Source organism: Carlito syrichta, unplaced genomic scaffold, assembly GCF_000164805.1.
Source record: "Carlito syrichta isolate Samal-C Ts95f unplaced genomic scaffold, Tarsius_syrichta-2.0.1 Scaffold308185, whole genome shotgun sequence".
Lineage (NCBI taxonomy): Eukaryota > Metazoa > Chordata > Mammalia > Primates > Tarsiidae > Carlito > Carlito syrichta.
Genome location: NW_007252281.1, coordinates 518,930 through 526,118, shown reverse-complemented (window position 1 = coordinate 526,118; position 7,189 = coordinate 518,930). Strand labels below are relative to the sequence as shown.

At 49.3% G+C, this 7,189-nt stretch overlaps 1 pseudogene; it reads left to right on the top strand.

Annotated features, from left to right (window-relative positions):
• Positions 1-5,595: 5,595 nt before the first annotated feature.
• On the top strand, positions 5,596-6,487 carry LOC103267598 (annotated as a pseudogene).
• The last annotated feature ends 702 nt before the right edge of the window (positions 6,488-7,189 follow it).

Genomic DNA, 7,189 nt, shown 5'->3' with positions numbered 1-7,189 from the left:
CGGCCACTGCCCTCCAGTCTGGGCGACAGAGTGAGACTCCAACTCAAAAATAAAATAAAAAAAGTTATTCCGAAGACTTTCCTCTAACCTTCTGCCTTGGTTCCAAATAGGTCAGTTACAGTACAGGCAACGCTGGCTTCCATCCCACCCACCCTTCCTCCTTCCTCTCAAATCCCCCCACAGGGAGAATGAAAAAAGCATTTGAAAGGTCAGGGCCACAGCTTTGTCAATGGTAACACCATCTCTTTGTTTGTTTTTTGTTTTTGAGAGAAGGAGTCTCACTAAGCTGCCCCGGCTGGTCTTGAATTCCTGGCCTCAAGTGAATGCCCTGTCTCGGCCTCCCAATGCTGGAATTACACACATGAACTACTGTGCCTGGCTGGCTCCATCATGCTCACCTTCCTTCCTGGGGCCCATGTGAGGGTGTCTGTGCTCCGAGAGGGCGTGGGCTTTCCTTGAAGAGGTCTCTGCTTCCGCCTCCTCTTTCTCCTCTGTTCCCTGCTTTGTGTGGAAATATATCGGGGGTGTCTGCTGCTTGCTTGCAGCTGTGGGACCTGGTGCAGAGACCTAAGCTCTCTGAGTGTACAGTTTCCCTGTGCAGGGGGCCTATAGCACCTCTTAGGGCCAGAAGGGAACTACAGCAAGATGCAGGTATCAAGCCCTGGACAACAAGGGGCGGTTCATTCTCTGCCTTGGGGCCTCCCGTCCACCTTCCTTGTCACTGACTCCACTTTCCCCACCAGAATGAACTCAGTAGCATGAAATACTTGGACAACGTTTTCCAAATGAGTGAATGAATAAATAAATACATTGCTAATGGCAGCAAATGTATGTGGGCATCTGTTCTCTGAGAATACAGCAGTCCAATGATGATAGGATTTCAGTGTTGTAAGGAGTTGAAGCAGGAATGTGCAAACCATCCCCTGGAACAAATGGAACTGGGCCTAAAAATGTATCAAGGCCTTCCTCTTTTTTTGAGTTGGAGTCTCGCTCCGTCGCCCAGACTGGAGTGCAGCGGCCGCTCCCGGCCGCCGCAGCCTCGACCCGCTGGGCTCCGGCGATCCTTCCGCCTCAGCCTTCCAAGTAGCTGGAACTACAGGCGCGCGCTACCACGCTCGGCTGATTTTTTGATTTATTGTAGAGATGAGGTCACACCAAGTTACCCAGGCGGGTCTCGAACCCGCGGGCTCAGGCAATTCACTCACCTCAGCCTCCCAAGGCGCAGGATTACAGGCTGAGCCACCGAGCCCGGCTAAGGCCTTCCTCTTTTATGGTACAGTTTTAGGGAGACTGATATTTGAGAATAAGCTACGGTTATTAACCAAACTTAATTTTATTGTCGCATCTGAATTAGATATTCAAGAAATGTCTACAGAATGGAGAAATGGATGACCAGTTGGGAAAACTTAACCATCAGCCATGGGCGCGATGTTCATTTGAGCTTCTGGAGATCCAGAACCCGGGTAGCGGCTTGCTGTGTGGTCTCTGCTACGCCTCTCTCTTTTCTGCCTTTACTTCCTGTATCTACCTCAGAGACACGGGGCTTCATAACCCCCATTTCTGTGTCTTCTCATGGACATGTAAGAAGGCAGATACGACTAGGGACATAGGCCTCCTGGACAATCTCCCAGGAAGATCTCATGTAAACATGATAGCACATCATGCCGGGGCCTTTCAAGGAGTCAGCAGGGTGAGGGAGGGGAGAGGAGGGGAGGAGGGAGAGAAATTAACTGGAGGAGTCACTCCAGGGCAGCGAAGCCCAAGAAAGCGCCTTTCTCTCCACTCCAGCCATGCTTCATTGGCTTCATTATGGTCCTGTCTCCAGGATGAGGTCTTTTCCCCTTTACTGCACAGTGAGGCTGTCTCCTAGGGGCTGGGCTTGGCAGCACAGACAGGAAGCAGGCAAAATATGAGTGGATTAGCTTGTGGAGCTATCCCAGTCCCCCAGGCCTCCCAGCCTCCGCCACTTTAAAGCAGAAATTCATTCAGGAAAATCCAACGTCCACTTAGAATAAGTTGGGGTGGGGAGAGGGCAGGGCCCTGGGTTGACTCAGCTTGAGGATGTTGTTTCTCAGGTGGGAGTCAGAAATTTGAGATGATCTTGCAAAGAGTTCCAGAAATTCTCAGTGACTGGCTTTGGAGCGCTGAATAGCTGCGCCATGGGGCAGAAGCTCAAATTCTACTTCCTCCAGAAAGCCTTCTAGATTGTCCCAGCTGGCTGCTCCTCTCCTGAGTCTTATAGAGCTTTCTTTTTCCTTGTGGAGTACTTTATCCTCTGCCTTTTGTGTTCTCACTATTGCATAGGCCTTTTCTCTTTTATTAGACTGGGAGGTATTTTATTTTATTTTTTGAGTGGGAGTCTCACTCTGTTGCCCAGGCTGGAGTGCAGTGGCACACTCCCGGCCACCGCAGCCTCGACCTGCTGGGCTCTGGCGATCCTTTTGCCTCAGCCTTCCAAGTAGCTGGAATTACAGTCACGTGCGACCCTGTCCAGCTAATTTTTGACTTACTGTAGAAACGAGGTCTCATCAAGTTGCCCTGGTGGGTCTCGAACCAGTGCACTCAGGTAATCCATTTGCCTCGGTCTCCCAAAGTGCTGGGATGACAGGCTGAGGCACCGAGCCCGGCCAGACTGGGATGTATTAAAAGGCACCATTTTAGCCAGGCTCGGTGGCTCAGCCATAATCCCACACCTTGGGAGGCTGAGGTGAGTGGATTGCCTGAGCCCGCGGGTTCGAGACCCGCCTGGGCAACTTGGCGAGAACTCATCTCTACAATAAATTAAAAAAAACTAGCCAGGTGTGGTAGCGCGCACCTGTAGTTCCAGCTACTCGGAAGGCTAAGGTGGAAGGATCGCCGGAGCTCAGCGGGTCAAGGCTGCGGTGGCCGGGAGCGGCCAGTGCACTCCAGTCTGGGCAACGGAGTGAGACTCTGACTCAAACAACAACAACAACAACAAAAAAATATAGTTAATTTGCAACCCACCTGGGCAACTTGGCGGACCTCATCTCTACAATAAATCAAAAAATTAGCTGGGCCCGGTAGCACGCCTGTAGTTCCAGCTACTTGGAAGGCTGAGGTGGAAGGATCGCCGGAGCCCAGCAGGTCGAGGCTGCGGTGGCCGGAAGTGGCCACTGCACTCCAGTCTGGGCGACCGAGTGAGACTCCAACTCAAAAAAAAATAAAGGCACCATTTTGATCTCATTGACCTTGGTCCCCTGAGGGCCAGTTTTGCAGGAGGCACTTATAAAATAATTGTTGACTCAATGAAGAAATAAGTAGTCATGTCACATGTGCTGACCTTTTTTTTTTTTTTTTTTTTTTTTTAGTTGGAGTCTCACTCTATCTGTCACCTAGGCTGAAGTGTAGTGGCAAGCTCATGGCCACCTCAGCCTTGACCTGTTGGGCTCAGGCGATCCTTCCATCTCAGCCTTCCAAGTAGCTGGAATCACAGGCATGTGCCACCACATCTGGCTAATTTTTGGATTTATTGTAGAGACGAGGTCTCACCAAGTTGCCCAGGCTGGTCTCGAACCCCTGTGCTCAGGCAGTCTTCTTGTCTCTGCCTCCCAAAGTGCTGGGATAACAGGCGTGAGCCACAGAGCCTGGCTTGGAAGACCTTTCTTTCTTTCTTTTTTTTGAATTGGAGTTTCACTCTGTCGCCCAGCCTGTAGTGCAGTGGCACACTCATGGCCACCACAGCCTTGACCTGTTGGGCTCAGGTGATCCTTCCGCCTCAGTCTTCCAAGTAGCTGGAACTACAGACACGTGCTCCCCTCCCCCATGCCTGGCTAATTTTTTTTTTTTTTTTTGAGTTGTTGTCTCACTCTGTCGCCCAGACTGGAGTGCAGCAGCACACTTCCAGCTACTGTAATCTCCACCTGTTGGGCTCTGACGATCCTTCCGCCCTCAGCCTTCCAAGTAGCCGGAATGACAGGCATGCGCTACCACGCCCGGCTGATTTTTTGATTTATTGTAGAGATGAGGTCTCGCTGCCCAGGTGGGTCTCGAACCCGCGGGCTCAGGCAATCTACTCACCTCAGCCTCCCAAAGGCGCAGGGTTACAGGCTGAGCCCCCAAGCCCGGCTTAATTTTTTGATTTATTGTAGAGACGAGGTCTTGCCAAGTTGCCCAGGCTGGTCTTGAACCCCTGGGCTCAGACAATTTTCTGGCCTCCAGAAATTTTCTGGGATGACAGGCATGAGCCACCGTGCCTGGCTGTGCTGACCTTTTGAAACTTCAAGTTATTTCCTCGAGTGTATCCCTCTTCTTTATACCTTCTGAGGTTAGAAGGGATACCAGAGGGGTGGAGTTAAAGCACCACAAATACCTGTATTGGTAATGGAGGCTAATTTTTGATTTATTGTAGAGGCGAGGTCTCATCAAGTTGCCCTGGTGAGTCCACCCGCCGTGGCCTCCCAAAGTGCTGGGATTACAGGCTGTGTGTGTGTGTGTGTGTGTGTGTGTGTGTGTGTGTGTGTGAAATCTTGGGTTTGATAAGAGTGTAGTGCCCTGAGGAGGCAGAAGTCCAGGAAGTAAAACAACCCAAGAACCCTGTAGCTGAGTGGAATCCAGGTGGAGACTCACGCTCAGAATTTCTGGTTTCTCACCTCTGTTGTTTGCAAAATTAGACTGCCTTGCTCTGTGAAATGCTAGCTTGAATGAAACTGCATTTCAGGGCTCTATTTAAGGCTTCAAAGAGCAAGGGCCTTATTTAACTTTAAAGAGGCAATCTAGTAAGGTGGATAGGATCACAGGCTCTGGAGCCAGACTTTGTAGATTCACTGGAGTTACCACTCAGTAGGTGTGGAAATTTAAGCAAGTTACTTAACCTCTCTGTGCACAAAGGAGGATAATCTTAGAACCTCCAGAATAGTGAGAATTAAAACATGCAAGGCTCTTAGAATAATGCCTGGCATTGAGCTCGGCGTTACAATGATAGCATCCAAATCTTTGTGTTCCGAACCACGGTCTTTGGATCCAAAGTAAGTGAGGTATTCGTTCCCCCCAGCTCATGCGGGTTTGCTCAGCCCAGTAACTCTTCCCGCTCCGATACTGAATACAGAATGCACTGGAAATCTGCCTTCTACCATCATGACTCATCTGTAACCTTTACCTGCTATGACCCTTGGCTCTGACTGGTCAAAAATAGATAGGCTCACACTGGGGGAAAGACTGGCTATATTCAGCCCAGGTACGCCTGGACCTGGGTCAAGCTAGACAAACACCTGGCTTCCCGTCAGGAAAGGTGATAAAATTCCTGAGGCTTGAGTGGGCTACGCTGTGTGTGGCAATGATCCGTTCCACTCACTCCCTAAACCCATTCATCAGCTAACCGGTCTTTTCAGCTAACTTCCCACGGTCCCTGCCTCGGTTAGAGGAATGCTAGGGCCGTGGTGTACAGACTCTCAAGGCTGAAGTTCACTCATGTACCTGGCCATGTTAAACACCAGGGCTGGTTGTCGTACCTTCCAGCTAGGAGTCAGGGCCGTTAGCAGAGCTCTTGAAATATACGTCGGCAGTGCCACCAACACCCCGGTGGAGAAGCTGAGTTAACATCAGATTTGAACTATTTAAGGTGGATAAAAAACTATTTCAGCAAGGCAGACAATTAAGTGTGTGGTTGTGGGCGAAGGTGCTGCTGATAAAACATGCCTCCTGATATCCTATACAACAAACAAATTTCCATCTGAATACGTACCGACTGTTTTTGACAACTATGCAGTTATGATTGCTGGAGGGCCACATACTCTTGGACTTTTTGATACCGCAGGGCAAGAGAATTATGACAGATTACGACGGCTGAGTTATCCACAAACAGATGTATTTCTAGTCTGTTTTTCAGTGGTCTCTCTGTCCTCGTTTGAAAATGTGAAAGAAGTCAGGCTCGGTGGCTCAGCCTGTAATCCCGCGCCTTGGGAGGCCGAGGTGAGTGGATTGCCTGAGCCCGCGGATTCGAGACCCGCCTGGGCAACTTGGCCAGACCTCATCTTTACAATAAATCCAAAAATTAGCCGGGTGTGGTAGCACATGCCTGTAGTTTCAGCTACTCGGAAGGCTGAGGTGGAAGGATCGCCGGCGCCCAGCAGGTCAAGGCTGCGGTGGCCGGGAGCGGCCACTGCACTCCAGTCTGGGTGACCAAGTGAGACTCCGACTCAAAAAAAAAAAAAAAAAAAGAAAAAGAAAATGTGAAAGAAAAAATGGGTGCCTGAGATAACTCACCACTGTCCAAAGACTCCTTTCTTGCTTGTCGGGACCCAAATTGATCTGAGATGACCCCTCTACTATTGAAAAACTTGCCAACAACAAACAGAAGCCTATCACTCCAGAGACTGCTGAAAAGTTGGCCCGTGACCTGAAGGCTGTCAAGTTTGTGGAGTGTTCTGCACTCACACAGAAAGGTCGAAAGAATGTACTTGATGAAGCAATATTGGCTGCCCTGGAGTCTCCTGAACCGAAGAAGAGCCGCAGGTGTGTCCTGCTATGAACATCTCTCCAGCATCCTTTCTGCACAGCTGATGTCAGCATCATACTAAAATCAATGTTGAAATCAAACTAAAGATTCAAAATTAAAATTCTTTTTTGCGATAATGAAAAAAATGGAGATATATATGTCGTTTGGGGGTGGATGCATAGAACTATTTCAGAAGGAATAGAATTGTTGATAAGGACACTGGGCGCCAGATAGCCAAGTTCTGAGAGAATGTAAGCATTGATTTCATTTAAGGCATGGGTTAGACATTGGTGCATAATTCTCACCACAACCCTACGAGGTGCGTTTGAGGAAACCGAAGCTCAGACAGGGAGGGTGATGTGCCTGCTACCATGATACAACTTCATTCTGCTCCAGCGCTTAGTCGGTTTGCAGCTCATCCTTTCAGCCTCTGGCCAAGTGAGTTTTGTAGAACATTAACCTAATGAGAGACTTCCTAAAAAAGGTTCTGCCTAAGCCACCCCCCTTGTAGAGATTCATTATGCACATAAGAGGCTCTGAGATGTCCTGCACCAGCCAACCTAACCATGGAGTGCTTTTGCTTACAACCATGAACCTCCTTCAAACTGTCCTTCGGAATTTGTCTTGGGAAATATTGATCTTGTCTTATTTAGTCTATTATTATTATTATTATTATTTGAGTTGGAGTCTCACTCTGACACCCAGACTGGAGTGCAGTGGCCGCTCCCGGCCACC